The 9693-nt window shown below is 34.3% G+C and overlaps 1 non-coding gene across 1 annotated transcript; it reads left to right on the plus strand.

Annotated features, from left to right (window-relative positions):
- Positions 1-247: 247 nt before the first annotated feature.
- LOC140859562 (small nucleolar RNA R71) lies at positions 248-354 on the plus strand. Its single transcript, XR_012143099.1, has one exon. It is a non-coding gene; the product is annotated as a small nucleolar RNA R71 (small nucleolar RNA).
- Positions 355-9693: the final 9339 nt, after the last annotated feature.

Consider the following 9693-nt stretch of genomic DNA (forward strand, 5'->3'; position numbering starts at 1 on the left):
ATCGACCTTAGGACTAGAGTCTGTTGCTTGATCTCAAAAATTTCTGTCTGCTTTTGGGTGAGGGATTGATCTTTCGTAGAAGAATAATGAAGCATGATTGATTGAATTCTCACTCAAAGTTTCAAATAAAGTGTAGGCTTCATCCTCACTTTTAGTCATGAATGCACCCCGACAAGATGCATCTTCCATCTGTCTGTATTGGTCACCTAAACCCTCATAAAAAGCTTGAACAATTTGCCACTTAGATAGACCATGGTGTGGGCATTTTTTAAGAAGTTCCTTAAGTCTCTCTCATGATTCATGAATTTGTTCTCCTGGAAGCTGAGCAAATCCAGTGATGGCTCGCCTCATGGTGTTGGTTTGACCTATGGAATAGAATTTCTTAAGAAACTCGTGCTGCATTTCAGCCCCAAGTTTGCATTGGTCTCCCTATTGTGCCAAGCCAGTACTTGACTTTGTCTTTAAGTGAGAAGGAGAATAAGGTCAATCTAAGTGCATCATCAGTAAAATTTTAAAATTTCACCATAGAATAAATTTTTAAGAACTCATCCAAATGCTTGTAAGGATCTTCATTAGTATTCCCATAGAAAGACGGGAGCATCTGGATTGTGGTCGACTTGATCTCATAGTGACTTGCAGGGATATCAGGTAAGTGGGTACAAGTCGATGGGTTATAGGTGAAAGGAATAAAATATTCCTTCATCTGCCTAGGTGGTTCTCTAGGATCTCCAGCCATCTGATTTTCAGGTTTAATATGAATCAACCGTTCAATCTCAAGATTAGGTTCAACTAGGTCAGAATAGAGAGATCTTCTACCTTGCATATACCAGTGCAAATCCTAATGTATGATTCAAGTTTTATTTTTGTTTCATTTCTTTTTTTTTTTTAAGAGAAAAAGGAGAGAGAAGAAAGAAAGAGCCCTAAACCTAGATACGTAAGGTGGAAAGAATTAGTTGTGGTTTAGTGTTAATTACAATCAAGTTAGCAAATAATTAAACCTAGACACCTATGGATTTCTTAGATCTAACAGTTCGATGTAGAGTGATTTAGCTTAAATGCAAATTGGATTTGTTCTCACTTCCTTCAACTAGCCAGGTAAGAGGTGGGATCATGGGGGTCCCCCCGTTGCTTGCCTTAGACACCAATTGAATTGGCTAGGTAAGCTAATGGAACCAATTAAATAACTACAAATCCACTTAGGCTGAGCCTTTATAACCTCTAGCCTTAGACACCAGTTTCAGGAGTGAGTCCGAACTTACTTTGCACTTGACTTAACCACAATACTTAGAACTGAACTCGATTAATACTAGGGGCCAATGTCTACTTGATTTTAGTTAGGCTAGGGTTAATGTGGGATGCTGGTTGGTTTTTTTGGGCTAAGGGAGGGTGATGAAATCCCCACCTTATCTTGTTATGGGTGTTGCCCTTAAATTGATTTGAGATGAATATGCACAACCAATTTCAAATAAGAGGTTCTATGCAACTAAATTAGATGCATGAAACTAATAAAACTTGAAAGCTTATCTTGTCTCCAGCGATCACCAAAAATAAATCTACAATGATGAATGCTCCTAAAAATTAAGTTTCTACTCTTGTTATATAATTTTTATTAGGTTTATGTGGATGAATTTTAGGTTAATTAAAAAAATAGTAATTAATACTAAAAAAAAAAGTTAAGGCTAGGTTTAGGATTGATCTCACTAACTTGGAAGCTTTCTATCTCCCTTTTCTTTCTTTTTTTTTAAATTTTTGATTTTTTTATTATATAAAAAGATAAAAAAAGTTAGTAAGCAATAGTCACAAGAAAACTAAAGAAATTAAATATTAAAATTGGTGCCTTCTCCGACAATGGTGCCAAAAATTGATAGGATCGCGATGCTGTCGTTAGGACACCATGATTATCAATCAAATTTTGACTTCAATAAAAATTAAAAATATATAACAAATAGTGAGTCGGGTCGAATCAACAAAGAAGGTAGGATTTTGACTTGAAATTTTTGATTTTACAAAAAAAAATAAAATTTTGAAGAAAGTAATTTAAGTCAAAAAATAAAAATTAAAAGTGTGAAAAATAAATTGGGTACTAAGATCTACTAACTAGATCCTAACATCTACTTGCAATAAAAATAAATAACAAAAATTTAAAAAGTATAAAAATAAATTGGTACTAAGATCTACTAATTAGATCCTAGCATTTACGTGCAAAAAATAAAACACAGGAATTTAAAGTGCAGGAAAATAAATTTTGCATTAATTGAAATTAAAATTCAAGTATAAAAAATTTAAAAGGAATAATAAAATAAAATAAAAATAAAACTATAACAAGGATCTAAAGTTGATCAACCAAGCTTCATCGAGAAGATTGTTGATAATCTCTCCATCTTCCATCATACTTCGTAGAGCAAACCAACTTCTCTCCTTTTCTTTGGGTCCTTAAAGCTATTTTTTTTCTATTTTTTTCTATATTTTTTACTCAATTTTCTACTCCCAAAGCTTATTCCCGACCTCCTATTTATAGATAAATTTTTCATAATTTTTTGATAGAAAAAGGAGTCCTAAAACTCTTAGAAATCATATTAATCCTCCTAGAAATATTCTTGGCCGTCGGATCAGCTTCGACCACCTAGATCTGATCAAAATCTATAGTTTTAATCCTTATCAAAGTCGGATCGAATGTCAGCCATTAGATCTGGGTTCTGATAAAGTTCTGGCTGTCGGATTGTATAATTTAAATCTTTAACACAGTCGGGAGCATTCTCAGCCATCTGATCACTTGATGGATAGCTTCTGGGCCATTGGATCGCACAAAAACCCCTCTTTATAAACCAGCAATGGATGCTGACCATCGGATCTGGGTCGGGATGAATTTCAACCATTGGATCGCACCCAGAATCCTTTGCTCGCTGTGACCCACGCCTGTGGACCACGTGAAGTTTTCTGTGAATCACGCCCTGGCTCTATGGACCGATCGATCGGTCCATCATGCACCGAAGGCTATTTTTTTTATTTTTTTAGGATATTTTAGCTCCATTTTCACTCCAATTTTCATTTGAAAAATTAGAAAAAATATGCATTAAATTTTTCAAAAAATTTTCTTCATTTTGGTGCTTAAATTGCTTAATTAAATTAATATCTATTTTTTTATAAATATATCTAATTTTATATTTTTTTTCAAAATTATTTATTTTTTAAGAAAATTCAATAAATTCATGAAATTAGAGTTTTTAAGAAGATGTTAGCACCATAAATTATCAAAAATATCTTCAATAAATGTAAAAATATATCACTTATCAAATACTCAGCTTAATAAACCCCTTGTCTAATAACTCTCACAACTGTGTTTTGAGCTCTCTTAATTTTATCAGGCCATTCTGTATGATGCCTAGATATTAGTCTAGTACCCATAATCAAATCAATGCCAAACTCAATTACTCTATCTGGTGGCAACCCTGGAAGTTCTTTTGAAAAGATATTTGGAAATTCACAGACTACTGAACATCTATTAGATTTGGTTTGCTTGTTTTTGTATTGACTACGTATGTTAGATAGGCTTCACCCCCCTTTTTGAGTAGCTTACTAGCTATCAAAGTTGAAATCACACATGAAGAAAGGACATGATGTTCACCAGAGAAACATATCTCTCTGCCATTTGAAGTCTAAAAAACTATCTCTTTTCTAAAATAATCTACCTTTGCTCGATGTGCAGACAACCAATCCATTCCTAAAATAGCATCAAACTCATGCATATCTAAAGAAATTAGATTTGCTGCTAATTCATTCTCACCTATCTAAACCGAACAACCGCTATATACCTGATTTGCAACAAATGGCTCTCCCACTGGCATAGACACTATTAAACTACAGTCTAATCAGCTCAAACTTTTATTGGCATGCATAGAAAATGTAGGTGAAGATATGAATGAGTGGACCCAGGGTCAATCAATATATATGCATCATGATCAAATATGGATAATGTACCTATCATTACATCAGGAGTAGCCTGTGTTAGATGTATGTCTTAGAAGCCAGATTGGCTGATCCTTGTAAAATATTTTTAGAGCATAATTTATAATTTGACTTTGATATTAATAAAATTAAATTTTTTATTTTTTATTATCCATATTATGTTTAATAGTGTCTGTGAATTATCCATTGGGTTAATGGGTAAGATAATACATATTCTCAAGAGTTGAAATTTGAAACATATGTTAATCTTAGTTAACTTATAAATTACTCCCAATCGTAGGATCATCATGAGGATATTGATCAATCTAAAAGATTGGTGTATGATTATTTCTTTCAGACAGATGAGTCTTAAATCTATAGTATGGAGACACCAAAGTGAAAGTTCAGATGCTTGTTAAGAATAATGGTACTTAGCTGACCATTTACGAACACTCATAAGGATATCTACTTTCTTGTTAGTGACATGTTCATAGCTAGCTTTTTCAACCACTTTGTTATGAAGGTTAGCTCTTCAAAATTCCCAAGCTGAAGAAGACTGTGAAAGTGGGGTACCTAGATAAATCAGTTCAGTGGACATATTCCCTACAAGCATCTTTTTCCATCTTTCTCACTATGACTCTCCTGGGGTTGAGATGTCATCGACAAGATCTCCCCCACGACCTCGAATTAGCATTGTATTATTCTGGCCTCAGGTAGGCGACTTCAATAGGTCAAGGGGAGGAAGGAGTTGTTCACAGCTCCGATTCCTTCTCTCCCTTTAAAGTGAAGACGTTAGCAAGAACAACTGATGAAAGAAGATCGGAGTCATGAACAGGAAAAGCTAAGCAACTCTTTCCTCTCAGAAGAAGGCTGGATCCTAGTCTCGGGGCTCATATTTGCTTTTGTAGTCCCTCCGCTGCATCTGCCTGATTGTCTGAAGTGAAGTTTGCAATTGATTTAGTGACGAACTCTTCTTTAACCCAAAGTTAGTGAGTGGGCTATTAGGAGTAAGGTTTAGGCTTTCTGGTGTCAGGTCAGGTTTACTGGATAAATAGTTGAAAGCTAATAGAATGCTTACAAGTTTTCACCAACTAGTTGTGTGTTTAGTTCTCTGACCCAAGGTGCATCAGTAGTTTACCTTGAGGGTGCTATAGTTTGACACACCATAACTCGATCTCCTAGCCATATGGAGCTTTAAGATATATGTTGACTGCAGCATATTTATTGTAGGAATTAGATTACATCAAGATGAGATCTATCAACCTCAATAGAGGAGAAGCAGTCCTATGTAGATCATGAGATTGAGTCCAAAAGCCCATGGCTATGGTAGTGTGAAAGATAGAAAAGAGTTTCTATTGGATTTCACATTGGGGTCGAATCGATTGATTCAATCATATGATACATATGAGATTTGCGAGTTTACCTTGATCTCAATTCTGTTGGGACTCATGATAGAAAAATCGAATCACATGATAACTACACCTAGAGATTCATCTTTCAGTTCTGTTAGATTGCCACTGCATACTGCTAGATGTATGGATTGTGCAACTAATTAGAATTATTTTGATGATCAATAATTCTAATTTATTAAATTAAAAAGAGTTTCAATCCATCGAAAAGAGTTTCGATGATGTTGATGATAAAGATCACAATATATCTCACTAGCAGACAGAATTAGATCTATGGGGTCACACAAACAAGGATTTTGATCTTGGATTGTACAATTAGACTAAGTATAGTCTAATTAGGTTAGGAGCTATTGAGTCCTAGTTTGGGTTTAAGGAAACCATGCTAGCACATGGTTAAACCCATTTTCTCCTCTTTAATTTTGTGGAGGCACCAAATGTTGGCGCAACCCAATATTGTTTAGCCAAGTGATGGGACACACCCACATGGATTAGATCCATGTGTGTTGAAAGAATAGTGCTCTACAAGCCAATCGCATGGATAATGCGAAGGAACTTTTCTGTGATTTCCTTCTACTCATTTTCATGACATTAGTTATTTTATTTATGAGATATTGTTTTTATCATATGCTGCATCATATTTTTATGATTATGATAAACCCCATAGATTAGGACAATGATTTTAGGGCATGATGAGAACATACCAGTGAGACTTAAAATCTTGATAGTCCTAATCTAAAATATTTTCAGTCATTCGATCATCAAGTCGGAGATCGATGATACCGATAAGATAGGTACATCCTATGTATGCTCGATGGAGAGGGTGGTTGATCTCATAATCACTTATGTGGTGATATTAATATAAGGATCTAGGTGCTCATTAGAGAAGAGTTCACTGAACTGACCTGCAAGAAGAATATCTGATGGAGCCTTACAGCATGTCGACAGATGGTTCTCCAGTGGGAGTGGTGCAAGTGATCCTTTGGCCTGAGATCATCATTGTACCATATGTACATAGATCCTTACTTTGGTTTTTTCTCTAACATGCCACTTTGAGATGTGTGTGGGATATTTTGGGTATGGTGAAGTATGCATAGAGGTTGTGAGTGGTCAATAAAGAATCAGTCACTCCTTGTAGGGAATATCCTATGTAATCTCATAGGATGATGACTTTGAGAGTCTCTGACCAGAGCAGGGATAAACAGTAGAAAAGATTTCTACTGGTTCATCAATCGAGTCATCATCATCAGATCAAGATACATATGGATAGATATTTGGGTTTGACATATTTTCATATCCATGGCCTTTCCGAGATGTTGTGTGATCGAAGGATTAAATTACACGGTAACTCATCATGAAAGGATAATTTTGATATTTTTATCAAATTCTAAATCTTCTGATAGTCATGACACATTACTAGACGTCAATCTTGACTTATGAACTCATCAGAATTAAAAGAGTTTAATTCAAAAATCAATTAGGAAGAGTCTTAGTTGATTGGAACTTTTGAGCTGTCCTAATCTAATTGGATTAGGGTTATGTCATGAATTTGGATCCATTGCTGGCTAGATTTGAACCTAATAGGTCATAGAGATTTGGTTTTGATCCAATCTATTTGGATTTATAGTAAATTCAATGGGTTAATTGAATTGCTAGCACATGAATTAACCCAAGTTTCTAATTGGGTTCAGTGTAAAGGTGTTTGTGCTAACCTTAACTTGTTGCCTTGACATGATATGATTGGGTTTGAACCTATAATTAAATAGGTGGTTGATCTGAATTTAATGGAAGTGTTTCAAATGGAATCCTCCTTCTCCATGCCCAAGCCACATGCAAATTAAGTCACGCCCATTTATTTTTGGTATTGCAGAAGAGGAGTCTTTCTCCTTTACTTCTCTTAATTCCCTTACATGTTTTCATATGTCCCTTTGTTTTTGGTGACATGGGATGGAGCCTTGGGATGTGGGATGTAGAAGAGAAGGAAGAGTCCTTCTCTAGCAAGGAGTTTGAATGCCAAATTGAATAGAACGCCCCTCCTTATGTGCATTGAATATGGAAGAGTCCTTAATTCTATGGACTCTTATTTTCATGCATTTTCTCTTATCCCACGCGCCATATGATGGCGTATTAATTTTTTTCAAGTAGAGGAAGAGTTCTTCTACTAGTCAATCATATTTTATTTCATGCCTTAGCTTTTGGTTGCCATGCTAAAATTTATTTGTGGCATGTAATGGATAAGGGATGCCAAGAGTTGGCATCCCATGGAGTCGCCCCATCTTTCCTATAAAAAGGGGGCACTACACCCAGGTTCCACAACCAATTTGGGCTGTAGATAGGCATGAGAATGAGGAGAAAAAGAGAGAAAAAATTTAGGATAAAGACAAGAAAAAGAGAGAAAGAAAATAGAAAGAAATAGAGGAAGGAAAAAGGAAAGCATGTGATGCTTGTCCTAAAATCAAGTTGCTCATGTGTTGAACATTAAATCTGATATTTATGTGGTGAGATCACTTGAGGAAATATTTCTAGAGTAGTCCTAGTGGAGGTCTCAAAGGCCTACAAGTGATGGTGTAACCAGTTCTTATGAAGGATGATCGGCAACAAGCTTACGACGAAGGCTACAACACCATATCGAATTGGAAAAGACCCTGATCAGTCCTGTGTGGATCACCATTGGAGGACTTCTACTTTGGAGCCTTGTGAAGATCTCAAGATTACCAGTTTGTGATCTTTGTGTTGGTATATAACTTCTAATCTTCTCTTGTTGTGCATGCTTATGTTATTTGATTGCAATCATCAAGGTGTTTCTAAGACTTTTGTGTTTCGATAGTCTAGTTTAAATATTAAATTTATTTTTCATTATTGAATATATTTAAAAATTTTTAAAATTTATATTCTGTTGTATCACTGAAATCCAACAGTGGTATCAAACCCATCCTTGATTGATTCAATCAAATTTCATATTATTATCGTGATATGGATTAGATCCAGTTCAAACTATGTCAAAATCAGATTTTCTAATTGATATTTAGTTGATGTTCTTGATGTATTTTTATAAATAATAAATATTATCAATCCATGATTGAACCTTGAATATGAAATTCCATGGTCTTTGGACTTGTGAGACAAGTTTAAGATTAGATCCCATCATCTAATTTTTGATGGAATTGTAATCCAATGCATGTGATATGCAAAGTCTTGGAATGATACATTGGATGTACATTGCCAAGACTTAAGGTTCTTGCATTTGATGCATCTACCTAAGATCCAAGAGCCAACCACCATGTTATTAGGCACTCAACATTATGGGTCGACCATCTTGGTTGTTGCCCGAGGTATGTGTGGAGCCAGAAAAATTTGATCATGGAAAGAAGGATCAGACATAGATTAGAATTTTTGTCGATGGATTTGTTTAACTATAATTCATTGGTTTAATGTGATTAGAATTAATGATTATAGATTAAATCAAATTTATAGTTCTAATTAGATTAGAATTCATGTTTAATTTAGGTTGATCAAATTGTCATTGACCTAATTTGATTAGGGTTTGAGTCATGATTGACTGAATCTATGCTAACCTAATTGGATTAGTGTTAACCTAAGAATTGATCAACATAACTTAAAAGAATGACAAATGATTAACTTAAAATTAAATTTGGGTCAAGAGTTGAACTCAAATCGAAAACCCTAGATAGATCCTATGCCCATAAATTTGAACATCTTAATTGACATATTTATGAATGATATCACAATTAAAATAACATGAGCAGTTTGTTATAATATTTTATAATTATTATAAAATAAATATTGTGTGGTTATGGACTATGGTACATCCATGTGATGGATATATGCATGAATGATTCCCTATTAGCTGATTATATAAATGTATCTACAAGAGTTACAATAGGGGCTGGGTGCCCCTGATGCATTGTATTATCAGCTGTATTTTTTTTTGTTTGTTTTCAACTGTTGATTGAAACTTTTACATATTGATGTAAAATTATAGAAAAAAATTATTTGAGAATAGATAGAAATTATTTCTTACTATTTTCAAATAAAGATCAAGCATTCATCATAGACCTCATGAAGATGAAGACTACACTACCGGTGTTTAAGAGCAGAGGCACATTTAGATTGACCATGAGATGATTCAATCTATGATGCACCTAGGATATGAACTATATATCATCCTGTGGCTTGGATGATCTTTCAAAAGTCCATAACCATTAGTTTTTCTTTTTATGCTCTTATATGCTGGTAGTTAGATTTAAAGTTTAGATTGCATATGATGCATGAATATATATTTAGGATGTGTATGAGACTTAAGACCCTCATTTAAATTATA

This window comes from Elaeis guineensis, chromosome 7 (genome assembly GCF_000442705.2).
Source record: "Elaeis guineensis isolate ETL-2024a chromosome 7, EG11, whole genome shotgun sequence".
Lineage (NCBI taxonomy): Eukaryota > Viridiplantae > Streptophyta > Magnoliopsida > Arecales > Arecaceae > Elaeis > Elaeis guineensis.